This window comes from Eublepharis macularius, chromosome 6, assembly GCF_028583425.1.
Source record: "Eublepharis macularius isolate TG4126 chromosome 6, MPM_Emac_v1.0, whole genome shotgun sequence".
In the NCBI taxonomy this organism is placed as follows: Eukaryota; Metazoa; Chordata; class Lepidosauria; order Squamata; family Eublepharidae; genus Eublepharis; species Eublepharis macularius.
The window spans coordinates 2,556,251-2,571,552 of record NC_072795.1 but is presented as its reverse complement, the minus strand read 5'-3'; the positions used below and the strand labels follow the sequence as shown (position 1 = coordinate 2,571,552).

The window sequence follows — 15,302 nt, the reverse complement described above, 5'->3', positions numbered from 1 at the left end:
AGAAATGGCTGGTGGGGGGCAGTGGGCCGTCCCCTCCCCTGAGCAGCATTCTAAGCCCAAACGGGCTCCACTTTATTTTCTAATAACCCTTCCCGGCAGCTGCTGTGTGGTTGCGGGGGACCCGAGTTGGGAGTTGGGGAAATTGGACCTAACTCATCAAAAAAACGAATGTCTGTCTTCCCTTCAATAGCCTCTGCTGTCCCATGGACACCAGCCGTGTGCCGTCTATCATGTTGAGTCACCAAAGTTCTCGGCCGGACTGGCTCCCAAGGCCAGTGCGCGCAGGTCCAAGCGGAATTCATGGATGATACTAGTTGCTCCATCATCCGTAATGTGAAAGGCCCTGTCTGGGAAGGAAATGTGCTTGTCCTGCTGAAATTGGAGCAGGAGGCTCGCCGCTGGCGCTGATCTGTCCCTTCCTGCCGTATCCCCCACACTTGTGGCAACTGAATCCGGTCGCTGACTTCCAGCTGAGGATCACCGAGACTTTGGATGCAACGGAATAAAGTGTCTGTGCTCCTTCCAACCCCTCCCCGCTCCTAAACCAAATGTCTAGTTTGGCTCAGAGCCAAGCTACAAGTGACGCCTGACACAGGTTGGACACTTGTCAGCTTCCCTCAAGTTTTGATGGGAAATGTAGGCATCCTGGTCTTGCAGCTGTAATGGAGAGCCAAGCTGTAAAACCAGGACGCCTACATTTCCCATCAAAACTTGAGGGAAGCTGACAAGTGTCCAACCTGTGTCAGGCATCACTTGTAGCTTGGCTCTCAGTCTAAGACACAGTAAACAAGGGAGTGGCACCTCTTGTGTTTGGGTGATTGTAGAACAGTTGCACAAGTGTCCAGATGCTGACCATATAAATCTGCTTCTCCTCTCTTCCCACGAGTCACCCCCCCCCCAAATATTTGGAACTGATTTGGATGCCCTCACAGTTCCGTTTCCCTTCTGTACCGAATTTAGGGCACAAACCAGCCTGGGCAAGCATGAATGCGATGAGCCCAGCAGGCTCCAGGGCGTCTCCCCTTCATTTCAGCGGGGTCTGCGTGCAAGTCTCGCCTGGCTTTTGAATCTGCAGAAGTACTTTGCAATCATTACTGGATTCAACTTTGCACCAACTCACGTTCTGGTTTAATTAGGCTCCTGGATACCTTGGTCATCCGCAAAGCAAACTTTCAGTTAGGTCACAAGGTCTACAGGAAACCAACTCACACTGATCGGTACTTACACAAAAACTCCAATCACCACCCCCGACAGAAAAGAGGCATAATGAAAACATTAGGGGATCGTGCAAGACGGATATGTGAGCCACACTTTCTCAATGAGGAAATTAATCATCTAAACCACGCACTTCAGGCAAATGGCTACTCCAGAAATGAAATCCGAAGAGCAATCAAACCCAGGATGAATCAAACAACCAAGGAAAAACAGTCTCCTACAGGAAAAGTGTTTTTGCCATATATCAAAGGAATTACTGATCAGATGGGAAAGCTTATGAAAAAGCATAACCTTCAAGCAGTATTCAGACCCACCCGAAAAATACAATAGATGCTACGATCAGCAAAAGACAGTAGAGACCCCCTCACCTCTGCAGGAGTATACCGTATACCCTGCAGCTGTGGACAAGTTTACATCGGGACCACAAAGCGTAGCATCCAGACAAGAATAAAAGAACTTGAAAGACACTGCAGACTTGGACAACCTGAAAAATCAGCAGTGGCTGAACGTAGCCTAACGCAAACAGGGCACAGTATCTTATTCCAGGACACCAAAATACTGGACAACACTTCCAACTACTTTGTCAGACTGCACAGGGAAGCCATTGAAATTCACAAGCATAAGCAAAACTTCAACAGGAAAGAAGAAACCTTAAGAATGAACAGAGCATGGTTTCCAGTTCTGAAAAACACCAGGCTAACAAAACATTCTATCCCCGACAATAGCCCTGCAGAGAAGATTAGCACATCAAGTACCAATCCATATGCAAAAGAACCTCCTCAGGATACAGTGAAGCCTCCTGCCATTAGCATTCCACACCCTGGGAAACTCTTACAGGATGACTCAGCTCAACCCCACCCCTCCTGAGTAGATACAAATGACCTGCCAACATCTTTTCCACACTGTGACACTGAGAGATCTCTGTCTTTTGGTGCTACACCTCTGAAGATGCCAGCCACAGCTGCTGGCGAAACGTCAGGAACTACAATGCCAAGACCACGGCAATACAGCCTGGAAAACCCACAACAACCATCGTTCTCCGGCCGTGAAAGCCTTTGACAATACATAATTAGGCTTTATCTGCACAGTGCAGGGTTGCCAACCTCCAGGGAGTGGCTGAAGAGCTCCCAGAATTAGAACGGATCTCCGGATTATAGAGATCCATCCCCCTGGAGGAAACGGCTGCTCTGAGGGGTGGAGTCCATGGCATCACATCCCTGCTTACCTCCAACCCCAAATCTCCAGAATTTCTCAGCTGCAATTCTGGGAGATCTCCAGCCACTACCTGGAGGTTAAAGAGAATGGCCGTTTCCGTAATGAAAGCTGAGCAGCACAGAGGGGAAACCCCCACGGAAACCAAACAGTAGTATCCCAATGGATCCCAATGTCAAGTTCACGTGGCAACATAATGAACAACAAATTACCTATTTGGATGTGGTTACATACAGGAGTGGGGACCATTTGGTTAAAATTAAGACCTACACTAAGGAGACAGATAAAAATTCATATTTGGATTTCCAATCCTTTCACCCCCGGCACCTAAGGGAGAACATCCCCTTTGGGCAGCTTGAATAATGAGCTGATACTGAACTGAGCTTCTTATATATCCCTGTTGGAAGAATATGGAATAAAGGACAGCAAGAACATCGTCATTAGGAGGGGTTTACCTCTGTAGTCTGTGCATACTTCTGGACACTTTCTGTCTATGCTGCTATAACTACTACTGTAGAGTTTATCTGAATGTTTATGCTACTGTACATGAATGTAATTTGAATGAATTTGATACTTTTCATGTTAAGAGTTTGCACTGTATATTGCACTGGCACTTTAAGAACTTTCAAAGTTTATTAACTGATTGATGTTTTGTTTGGTTCCCGTGGGGGTTTCCCCTCTGTGCTGCTCAACTACCTGGAGGTTGGCAGCATTAAGACTCAGTCATGAATAATGGGACTAAATTTTCAGCAGCCACGAGTGAGATGAATTCATGATGGTTTGTGACTTTCTCTGTCTCTTGAGGGAGCAGCTTGTGCTGCTCTCTTCCCTTCCAGCAGTGGAGAAAATGCAAACCAACCCTCAGGGAGAAAAGGGCTCGGGTTCAGCCCCCTGAAAATGTGCTCAGCAACAGAGGCTGGGCTTTTGATTCAGTTCTCCCTGGTTTTAAGGGCTTCCTCTATTCAAGAACGTTCTTTATGCAGGCCACAGGCTCTAGGTAAACGTCAGACCGGAGTAGGAGGCAACAGGCTTGGCTGTTCCTTCTTCTATGCAGGAAAAAAAATCCCTGCATGTTAGGGAGTAGACTAGGCTTAGATCCTCTTCTCTGACACACCAGGTTTCTCATAGAAGGATGGGGCAGGCAATCCACCATGGGAACTTGCTGCCTCAGTTAATAATAGCAACAGCAACAACAGAAACAGCAATAACAATAATAGCATTTGATTTATATACCGCCCTTCAGGATGACTTAACACCCACTCAGAGAGGTTTACAAAGTATGTTATTATTATCCTCACAACAATCCCCCTGTGAGGTGGGTGGGGCTGAGAGAGCTCTGAGAGAGCTGTGACTAGCCCAAGGTCACCCAGCTGGCTTCAAGTGGAGGAGTGGGGAATCAAACCCAGTTCTCCAGATTAGAGTCCCGCGATCTTAACCACCCAGAGGCCTGCTTCCCTGATTCAAAAGATACCCCCCTGCTTTCTCACATGATGAAAACCTGTTCTTCTGCCCCGCAAGCAGAAGTTATCTTCTGTGTATCTCTGCAAAATGTATCTCTGCAAACGGCAGAGATAAAATGACTCAGGCAGCAATTAATGGGGTGATGAGTTTTTTTGGAGGGGGGAATCTCAAACAAAATTTCTCCATTCCCATTTAAGTGCAACAACCGAAATGTGTGTTCCCTTCCATGGAATTTTTGTGTCCCGCGTTCCTGATCATGGATAAGGTTGAAAGAAAATCTTTGCAATTCAGCAAATTAGTACTTGTCCAGTCCACGTGCAAGACAAATGGAAATTTGGGGTGAGACATTTAGACTGAGGAAATAGACTGGGACAAGGTTAAACACCCCTTCCGCAACACCCCCTCTTGTATGCAATTCACCCCGTGGCAAAAAATGGTGTGCAAAGATTTTCTTCGCCTCCACTATGCATTCGTCAGCAGAGACTTCCATGCAAAGTGTGTGTGTGTGCATTTTTTTTTAATGTAAACCTATAAATGTAGTTGCGTCGGTGCCATTTGAAAGTGCTGAATTTTGCCCAGATTTCAAAGACATCCCAAATTTCTGCTCTAAAAACTGCCTGATCCCCTGGGGATGGAAAGCAAACCTCTGCACAGCAGCCATAAGGAACGTTATGATCCCAAGATCAGTGCAATCCCATCACCGTAACCTGGAGCAGAGCGTCCATGCTGCTTTTATTGCTAGAGGAAAGCCAAGGTTAAAGATTCTCTTGAAGCCAGGTGGCGAAAGAGGAAGGGTGAAAACTGAGGCGTGATAGGATCGTAAGGCTCGAGGGCGTCTGAAGGACGTCATCCCAAGGCAGGCTGCTCAAAACTGGAGCCTTACTCAGAAGAATACGCCACATCGGACAAACATACCACGTTGCCCTGGTGCAGAAACGACGATCCGCTCTCCTGAAAAGCACTGTAGGAATCTGCAGGAACTGGTGGCAGAAGTGGGATTTAATTGTTGGTTCATTGTCCCAAGCATGGTGGGACAACTTCTTGGTCTCCCCTGATAAGTTTTTGGGTGAATCCACCCCTCCCTATCTATTCATACTTGTAGCCAGGGCTTTTTTTCAGCAGGAACGCGGTGGAACGGAGTTCCGGAACCTCTTGAAAATGGTCACATGGCTGGTGGCCCCGCCCCCTGATCTCCAGACAGTGGGGAGTTTAGATTGCCCTCTGCATTGCCAAGCGGCGCAGAGGGCAATCTAAACTCCCCTCTGCCTGGAGATCAGGGGGCGGCGCCACCAGCCATGTGACCATTTTCTCCGAGGGCAACCCACTGAGTTCCACCACCTCTTTTCCCAGGAAAGAAAGCCCTGCCTGTAGCCATTTCCAAGGACACAGAGAAGAGAAGGAAAATTCCCAAGAAAGCCCCAAGGAGGTGGAAAAGGATCCGGGTTCCTTTGAACTAGATCTAAGGTAGTGGAGATAACATTGGGGCCTGATCTCTCACCTCGGTTAGAACATGCACGTGCTTTCTTCCTGCAGGATCGGGTCGCGTAACTACCAGCGGCATGGCTCAGTCCTGCAACGACAGAAGACACCTGCAAAAATCCCGACCAATGCAAAATCAGGCTCCTCGTTTGGTATTCCTTCACAAGTGCTAATTGCTTATTTACATAAAACCATCAAGCACTCTAATGAGTTGAGCTAATGTGCAGAAATCTGAGTCCCCATTATGTGGGATGCATTGAAATGGAGCCTGAAAGCGCAGATGCTGCGATGGAAGCTGAGAAAGGAGGCGGGGCTGGGCTGAGGGTCCCTCCACCTGCTTCTGATCTGCAGAAACGAACCAGATCGGTGGAGATCCAGGCCAGCGCTCTCTCGTGCAAACAGCACCTGTTAGGTGATTTCTTGCATCAAAATACAGATGTCTGTCTATTCGGTTTGGGAGGTATGCTAATGATAAGAGATGGTGGGATCTGCTAAGTTTTGCATGCTGAAAAAGATTAGGGGAAGAATATTCCCCTCACGTTCTCAGATCCCAAACAACAATGAGAGCTGGTGTGATGTAGCAGACTGAAAGTCGGGCCTGGGTTTGAATTCCCACTTCTACCAAGAAGTTTGCTGAATTACCTTGGGCATGCCATATGGTGGCACTGGAGAGTGCCTTCAAGGCAGAGTTGACTTATGGCGAACCCTGGTGGGGTTTTCCTGGCAAGAGACTAAGAGAGGTGGCTTGCCATTGCCTGCCTCTACAACCCTGGTCTTCATGGGAGGACTCCCATCCACTTACTAACCAAGGTTGACCCTGCTTAGCTTCTGAGATCTGAAGAGATCAGGCTTGTTTGGACTACCCAGATCACAGGAGGTGGGGGTCTGCCATGTACTCCCAAGTCCTAACCTAATCTACCTCCCGGGGTAGTTGTGAAAAAATGGAGGAGGGAGGTTCATGTTCTAAGCCATACCGAGTCTCAACAGGAGAGAAAAATGGGATATAAGTGCAGCAAGGCTTGCAGGCTGTGATCAGAGAGATGATAAGCAGGTCCTCGGGAGGTGGTGGGCTCTCCTTCTTTGGAGGTTTTTAAGCAGAGGCTAGACGGCCACCTGACAGCAATGCTGATTCTGTGAACCTGGGCAGATCATGACGGAGAGGGCAGGAAGGGTTACATCAGTGCTTAGTTCTCATGGCCCTTCTTACACGCCCAGGGTAAGGCCGATCACCACTTTGGGGCCAGGAAGGAATTTTCCCCAGGCCAGTTTGGCTGGGGATCCTGGCGGTGTGTTGCCATATTCTGGGCATGGAGCAGGGGTCACTGGTGGGTGGGGGGAGGAGGAGGTGTGAATTTCCTGCATTGTGCAGGGGGTTAAACTAGACGACCCTGGTGGTCTGTGACAACCCTATGATTCTGTTACGCTAATTCACTGAGCAATTTGGATGCATCCGAAAGAATCTAAAGGTGTCTGTTTGCGCGATTACAGACTGCTTTTGTCACCGCTACTGCCCCCCTGCCCTGCCTGCCACCTCTAACTGTTAAAAGGTATGTAGTGAAAATGATTTTTAAAAAAGATTTTTGTGTTGAGACTTGCTACTTTGATGTCTCGGTTGTGCTAAGGTGTTTGACCATGAACCCAGATAATCTTGCAAACACTTTGGAAATAGTTTCCACTGACTGCACTGGTGTAAAACACAGCCAATATTTTATTTACTAATTTACTAGCTTGATACCCGTGCTTTGCTACATTATTTAACTTGACCAGATCAGGCAGTAATAATACTGTGAGCCTTCCACCGCAATGCCCACTGAGCTTGGCCCCAGGGCCTGGCAGCAGCCCTGGAACCAGAGGGAGGGAGGGAGGGAGGGACTAGAGCCCTAGCCCACCACTCCCAGAAATCCCAGATCATGCCCGTTCATGCCCGTGTTTAGTCGGGACACTTGTCTTTATATATATAGATTTACTAGTTTCCACAGCTTAGTGGAGTTTCTAACCTGGCTCTCCTGGGTCATAGTCCCACTACACAAAAGGATGCAGGTGGAAAGAAGGGGTGATCAGACAGCGATTTCGAGCTGAACGATTTAATGACCGGTTACCAGAGGGGATAAATCCCTTTTTTCAGCAAGGGAGAAGTTTTGGTTCTTGGCTTGTGCAAGCAACCTAATCGTTACTTCTTAGCCAGGCTTGACCTTAGTAACGGCACAAAGGTGCCCTAGTGACGCACAGGTCCTCTGTACAATGTGTGGGATCAATTTTGATAAAAAACTTGATCAGGGTCTTGCCATGTGTGTAAGCAAGAGAGTTTGATCAAATGTAAGTTCAAATGACAATTGTGTTTGTGTCAAAATTCTCAGAATCCTTGATCTTGAATCAGAGCCACTTCCAGTTTTAGGAAGCAAGGTGGGGCAGGGCACAGGTTGGCAAAGGTGCACGCCTGAGGCCAAAGATAGCCCCACAACTTGAGAAGCATAGTAGACATATGTCAGGGAGCTGTGATGACAGGTGAGCAGTGTGTGCCAAGTGTGGATTTGGGGATTACATGTTGTGTGGCTCAATCCTGGCTCTTGCAGTCTTGCCCTTGATTATGCTACTGTGGCTTTTCACTGTTTTTGGTATTCCGTTGTCCTTTTGCTTCTCAAGTGTCAGGGAAATTTCTTCCTATTCCTCCCCGTAGTGCTTTGTCTGCGACTGAAGTTGTTACCTTTTAAAGTGCAGGTGAAAACACATTCATTCTCCCAAGCTTTATGTTCAGGTTGCTGCTTTGTGTGATTGTGTGCTTTGCTTTTTTTGCGGGATGTCTGATTTTATGGTGTGACGGTTGTTTATTCTGCTGCTGCTTTAACGGGAATTTTTATCTGTCTTATGCCTCCGCTCCGGTGCCACAGTGAATGTGCCCATGCCAACCTCCTGGCTGGAGATTCCACAGCAGAACCTCCCCCTTCGGTTCTAGCCCTGCCTTTACAGGAGCGATTTTCTTATTCATGGTTATTTATTTTGATGTTATGGTCGTTTGATACTTTTAATGCTTGCAAACACTGGCAGAATGTAGTGACGTGGCTGTTGACAGTCCTGGAAGCCCAGATCGCAGGACCGGCATTTTCCATTTGTTGCTCAAATTTTATCTTCTCAGTAAACATTCGGCTTTTGAAATGAAATGTGATTTGTCTCTGGTCTGAAGACACAAGGGCACAATCCAGTCACCTTAGGAAGCTGGAAGACAGACTGAAAACGAGAGCCCCAGATCCGGCCCAGGGCACAGTTCTATAGGGATTCTCTGCACTCTCCTGTCTGTCTGTTGTAACCCACAGATTAATTTGCGCCTGTCCAAAGGACCTTGGATGCAACACACCGGAAGCAAAGCAGGGCAGGAAGGCTGAACGGCAGACTGTAAACCCGAGTGCCCTTTAATGGCACTGCTCACGGGAAGGCACTTGGGAGGCCGGGAGAATTCAGACAAGAAGTGCTCGTTTGGGGCCAGGCTGAATGTTTTTATTTATTTAAAGTGTCTCCCTCATCAAACATTGCTTCATCCCATAGTGCCCACAGAGTACCCAACAGTTTCATATAGATGCCAATCAAAACAATATCAGTGTAGTACGGACAAGCTACAGATCACCACAAGCGGAGGAATGTGCACATACATGCCTTTCTGGGGGCTTTATGCCAGCTGGCGAGTCAGCAGGCCTTTCCCCACACCGACCCACTGGAACATAGAATCAAAGGGTTGGAAGGGACCTCTAAGGTCATCCAGTCCAACCCCCTGCACAATACGGGAAATTCACAACTGCCTCCCCTCTCTGCACCCCCAGTGACCCCCCTGCTCCAAGCTCAGAAGATGGCAAAACACCATCAGGATCTCTAGCCAAACTGGCCTGGGGAAAATTGCTTCCTGACCCCAAGGTGGCAATTGGCATTGCCCTGGGCATATAAGAAGGGCCATGAGAAATAAGTGCACTGGTGTAGCCCTTCCTGCCCTCCCTCTCATGATCTGCCCAGTTTCACAGAATCGGCATTGCTGTCAGAGGGCCCTCTAGCCTCTGTTTAAAAACCTCCAAAGAAGGAGAGCCCCCCACCTCCCGAGGAAGCCTGTTCCACTGAGGGACCGCTCTAATGGGGTCAGGAATTTCTTCCTAATGTTTAGCTGAAGACTCTTTCGATTGAATTTCAACCTGTTGATTCTGGGCAACAGAAAACAACTCTGCTCCATTCTCTACGTGACAGCCCTTCAAATTCTTGAGGATGGTTATCGTATCACCTCTCAGTCGCCTCCTCTCCAGGCTAAACATTCTGAGCTCCTTCATCTTTCCTCATAGGACTCGGTCTCCAGTCCCCTCACCATCTTCCTTGCCCTCCATCTAATACTGGAAGCCAGAGGAGCCTCTGGGATGGGGGTCCCCCTCGATGCTTGGCAGCCCCCCAGCTCTAGAACTTATTTTCCATGTCAAGAATGTGCACTGTAAGAAACAGCAGGGCCCCCAACCATGTGCAAAGTGCATCTTCTGGTCACCAAGGCCGACCCAACCAGATACTTCTTCAGGCACCAGAGTTGTCAGGGAGGGCAGGTTGCTTCTGCTCTGAATAGGGGTGCCGGCTCTGGGTTGGGAAATTCCGGGAGATTTGGGGGGTGAACCCTCAGGGGGGCAGAGTTTGGAGAGGCAAGGGACCCCATACAGTGCACTTTCCAAAACAACCGTCTTCTCCAAGGGAAATAATCTCTGCCACCTGGAGATCAGTTGTCATTCCAGGAGATTTCCAGCCACCGCCTGGAAGTGTGGCTGGCCTTTGGGATGCACCCTCCTTTTTGATGCTCAGCAAAGAAACAGGGATTCTGGCCTGTGCTTATGGTGCTTCCTGTCCATATCAGCTAATCTAGAGAGGGGTGCAGTTCTTCAGGCATTGCTCTTAGAAGTGAATCTACGAGAACTGTACAAACAAGACCACGGCAGTTTTGCTGCTCAGCACAGGAGATGGCATCAAACTGTTACCTTGCTCCAGGCAGTCTTGAGCTTGCCCTGTGCTCATGGCTGAACCCAAACTCACCAAGCAGGCACTGCCACCTACCTCAGGGCTTGCCAGCTTTAAACAGTGCAAATGCTACGGCACAGCAAGAGTGGATGCAGCTGCAATGGCATCTCCTAGTCTTGCCCCTTTGCTTTGCCTGCTTGTGACACTCATAGGGGAACTCAGTCTAGCCCTTCGGAGAGTGCTGTGGAAGAGGAACAGGGTGAGCAACTCAGTGGCTGCTACTCCCATCTCTGCCTGGGGGATATTTTACAGTCTAGCTTAACTTTCCAGGCAATAGTTTTAGGTGAGTAGCCATATTGCTCTGCAGTAGGCCCTTTTTGAGATTGCAGGTTTCCCCATGTTTTTCCCTATACCAGTCCCCTGGTAGCAGCCATCCCTCCTGCCATAGGATCAAGCAGACTTCCCAGCTGCCTGGAGGGGATTTTCCAGCTGCCTGGAGGGGAAAAAATCCTGTTCTTTTGAGACTTAATGAATCACCAGGTGATGTTCAATGCCATAAAAGGACAGGACGTTTTTCTGTGGGCCAGTTGGCAACCCTGCCACTGAGGGGGCTTTTTAGGATATTTTTCAAAAAGTAGGCAAATGACATACCCTATCGAGTCTCTTTCACTGAATATCCTAACCGTTGTTCATTTATTGTACTTTGCTCAATGAATGTCCTACCTGCTGATTGTATTGTATTTCATATGCATGGTGTGAGCCACCCTAGAGCTCAGTGAGAAACGCAGACTGTTGATGATGATGATGGTGGTGGTGGTGGTGGTGGTGGTGGTGGTGATGTTAAAGTGTTTTAACTTTATAACAATCTATCAAGTTGTCTGAATTCCCAAACTTTTCTTTCCGCATGTAAATTTCTTTCCCCCCTTTGTGGCAGAAACAGAAGGGGAAAGGCATTTTGCCGCAACAAAAAGAAACTCTTGGGTGGCTGCAGGGTGGTGGCAGCCAATACCCATCATGGAAAAATTGCAGGGAAAATGGCACCCGAGTGAGAACGGAGCACGCAGACCTTCCTGCCCACATAGGTGCTGGCCTACCTTTGCAGTGCTCTTTCCCAGAACATCCCAGAAAAGCAGGTTTGGGGAGAATGCAGGAAAGACAAGCACCACAATGCCGGGGGAATTGCATGGGGGGGGGACCCCCACTCCCCACTAGCATCCAAGGCAATCAGTGTGTAAGTGACCTGTGTTTGGAGAGCCAGGAGTGTGGTGTGCGTTTGTGTATAGATATCAGTTAATATGTTCTGCTTCAGTATTTTTTCTACTCTGTATTGGATTCTTGCTAATGCCGTGTCTTTCAAACTTGTATCTATTTACCCTATGGTATTGTTTATGGAAATGTCCTTGATACTGTATTGAAATGTCCTTGATCCTGATTGTACTAATCTCACACTATGATAATCCGCCTTGAGTCTCAGTGAGAAAGGCGGACTATAAATGACAAACAAATAAATAAATAAAACCAGTGCCTTAATTAGGGGAAATTCCTAAGTCACACCTGTTTGCAAATCACTTCCTCCAACTTAGAAATTTATCTCCTAATATCAGGAAGACAGATGTTTACTACCTAGTGGGGGGAAATCACCCTGAACGTGTATGGCATATTTCTAGTCTCAGCTTTCAGAAAACTGATTTTCCTTGGGACAGGTTTCTTGAGATCCTCCCAAAGAGCCTTTTTTTTTTTCTTGTAGTGAAAAGTGATCGGCCTTACGATTTCCTGGTTATTCTGCCCTCTCAGCCCCTGGCCTTTCGTAGGTAAAGGCTTCTTCCTCTGTGGTCAAAATTTTTGCTGCTTAAACATGTATTGTGCCTCTCTGCTCCTTTAGCACTAACCCCAGATTTTTTTGAGGGGTGGGGGAGATGCACACAGGCACTCGACAATGACTATTCATTTCTGAGTACCCTATGGCATTGTTTATGGAAATGTCCTTGACACTGTATGGAAATGTCCTTGCTACTGATTGTACTAATCTCACACTATGTAATCCCCCTTGAGTCTCAGTGAGAAAGGCGGACTATAAATGACATAAATAATAAATAACATTTTGCACATGCTCAGGGGCTCATATTCTTGCAAACAGGCAAGTTACAGCAATGCAATTTAAGAGGAACAGGCAAAAGCAGCTACCAAGCTGAGTGTTAACTATGCAGTGATTTTTCTGCCTCTTTGCACAGTACATAGACCCACCTAGTACCCCTTTTCAATACCTTATCATAAAAGCAGATCAAATAGTTGAACTATGGCTGGGACAGCCAACAAACAATAAAATGGGGTGTGGGGCTGCAGAAATTTGAAGAGCAAGATGCAGGTCCAGTAGCACCTTAAAGACCTATGAAACCCTCGAAAGCTCATACCTTGGAAATCTAGTTGGTCTTTAAGGTGCCACTGGCCTCAAATCTTGCTCTTCGACTACAGGCCAACATGGCAATCCACCTGAAACAGAAATTTGAAAACAAGCATAGAACCAAACAGAGGCATTAAACTTTGCAGAAACAAGACAAAAGATTTGACATGAACATGTTAAATGAGGCAGAAACACTCAGTAAGAATGTATCTACATCAACAAATAGTACCTAGTAGTATATTCTACAGGCCCTGTCCTTTCCCCAAGATACCTAGTCTGAGTTGGGAGAGACCTTTTTGGCTGCTGCATTTGCTTGCTTCTCTAGCAGCAGTGCTGGATCCACTGTAATCCACAGGCTCTTAACTAAGTCAGAAAGGGTCAACTGAGCCCCATCAAAAGAGACACAACATTCTTCAATTGATATTCCCCATGGCAGACAGGGGAGGCAGAGTGCAGTAATGGTTAGGATCTGGGAGGCACACTGCCCTAGATAATAACATTACAATAACATTCGATTTATATACCACCCTTCAGGACAACTTAACACCCACTTGTTATTATCCTCATGACCATCCCCTGTGAGGTGGGTGGGGCTGAGAGAGCTTTGAGAGAGCTGTGACTGACCCAAGGTCACCCAGCTGGCTTCGAGTGGAGAAGTGGGGAATCAAACCCAGTTCTCCAGATTAGAGTCCTGCTGCTCTTAACCACTACACCAAACTGGCTCTTGGGGCTCTCTGGGTAACCTTAGGCCTAGTTACTGTCTCTCAGCCTACCTTACCTTACAAGGTCGCTGTTGCAAGGATTACCAGAGGCAGAGAAGAAGCACCTGGGTGGAGGCAAGAGCACATGGTGGAGAGCTGCTGCTAGAAGGTAAGGGGTTGTTGTCTTGTGTGCAGTTCTGGAGGCCTCACTTCAAAAAGGATGTGGCCAAAATCGAGAGGGTGCAGAGGAGAGCGACGAGAATGATCAGGAGTCTGGAGACTGAGCCCTACGAGGAAAGGCTGAGGGCCTTGGGAATGTTTAGTCTGGAGAAGAGGAGGTTGAGGGGGGACATGATTGTTCTCTTTAAGTATTTGAAAGGCTGTCATTTGGAGGAGGGCAAGGAGCTGTTCCCGTTGGCTGCAGAGGGTAGGACCCGAAGCAATGGGCTTAAATTACATGCACAAAGGTACCGGCTGGATATTAGGAAGAACTTTTTCACAGTCAGAGTAGTTCAAAAGTGGAATCAGCTGCCTAGGGAGGTGGTGAGCTCCCCCTCACTGGCAGTTTTCAAGAAGAGGCTGGATGGATATTTGTCAGGGATGCTTTAGGCTGATCCTGCATTGGGCAGGGGGTTGGACTAGAAGGTCTGTATGGCCCCTTCCAACTCTGTGATTCTATGAAATGGAGGAAGGGAAACTGATACTGTAAGTCATTTTGGGCCCCCATTAGAAAGAAAATCAGGGCATGCATTTCTGAGTAAACACCCCCCCCCCCAATATAAATCTCATTCCAGTTTTCAGCCCAGTGTTCTTACTATGGACACTAACAAGGACAGAGAAAAGAAAGAAGCAAAACGAGGAGAGAGAGAAATGGTGAAGGGACAGAACAGAAGACGACGAGTTTGGTCAGCAAGGGGTTAACTGACTCAGCTTCTATTATTGGGAGCCAGCAATGAATATTACTCCCATTCTGCAGTCACTCCACCTATCAAGTACCAGGCTCAATTCAAAGTGGTGGCTGTCACATTTATGCTCCTACTGGGTAGTTCATGTTGTTTAATAGATCCAGAGGAGTTTGCTGTGTTACTCTGTGTAGTTGCAAAATAGTAAAGAGTCCAGTAGCATCTTTAAGACTAAAAAAACTTTATTGTAGCATAAGCTTTTGGGAGCTACAGCTCTCTTCATCAGATGCATCCTCAGCTTTCAAGAACCACAGCTCCAATCAGATGCATTGTCAGAGAGAGCTGTGGTTCTCGAAAGCTGACGATGCATCTGACAAAGAGAGCTGTGGTTCTCGAAAGCTTATGCTACAATAAAGTTGGTTAGTCTTGAAGGTGCTACTGGACTCTTAACTATGTTGTTTAATATGTCAGTCGTAGAATTGCTCATATTCTGTATCAGTATTTGCACATTTGCATTTATATACCCTACAGCATCGTTTATTGAAATGCCCTTGAAATTAACTACCCTAATTTCACGCTATGCCCCGTTCAGATGACACTCCATTCGACCGGTGCTCCTCATCACATCACTCTCCCACTTACCACTTGGGTTGCTCGTGAGGAGCTGCTCCGATCTCCAAGCAGAAGAAAGACAGCTTGGCCTAAATACTCGCTGTCAGCAGTTCCAGGTGATGCCCTTGGGAGTTCTGACGGTCCTAATCTTAGTTGCACAAAACGGGTGGTTCAGCAGAGTTGCTCTGCCTTCGTTGCTGGGCTCCCCTTTTTTTTAAAGCACTTTTTTTTAAAAAAAATGTGCATACTTGGCCTGTCCCTTTGGATTCACACCTCTCTGATGCTTTGCACATACGGAAAAAATCCTCGTTAATAAAAAGGGCATTGCAAATTAATCTCTCGGTTGGACTT

At 47.4% G+C, this 15,302-nt stretch overlaps 1 pseudogene; it reads left to right on the top strand.

Annotated features, from left to right (window-relative positions):
- The first annotated feature begins 203 nt into the window (after positions 1-203).
- Positions 204-408, top strand: LOC129331758 (40S ribosomal protein S28-like; annotated as a pseudogene).
- The last annotated feature ends 14,894 nt before the right edge of the window (positions 409-15,302 follow it).